The following is a 344-nucleotide window of genomic DNA, read 5'->3' as shown; positions in this document are numbered from 1 at the left end:
GGCGCGCGTCCGTCGTGCGTCGGGCTCCGTGGTGAAGCGCGCCGTGTTCGCGGCCGTCGCCGGCGGATCACGATACGTTACTAGGGCTACCGCCGGCTCCCAGGAGCTTAAACTCTTCTTAGAGGGACAGGCGGCGGACGAAAATAGCCGCACGAGACTGAGCGATAACAGGTCTGTGATGCCCTTAGATGTTCTGGGCCGCACGCGCGCTACACTGAAGGAATCAGCGTGTGTTAACATTCCTGGGCCGACAGGCTTCCGGGTAACCCGCTGAACCTCCTTCGTGCTTAGGGATCGTGGCTTGCAATTTTTCCACGTGAACGAGGAATTCCCAGTAAGCGCGA

Source organism: Metopolophium dirhodum, unplaced genomic scaffold (assembly GCF_019925205.1).
Source record: "Metopolophium dirhodum isolate CAU unplaced genomic scaffold, ASM1992520v1 scaffold41, whole genome shotgun sequence".
Classification (NCBI taxonomy): Eukaryota; Metazoa; Arthropoda; class Insecta; order Hemiptera; family Aphididae; genus Metopolophium; species Metopolophium dirhodum.
The sequence above is the reverse complement of the archived record's forward strand: the minus strand, read 5'-3'. Positions refer to the sequence as shown.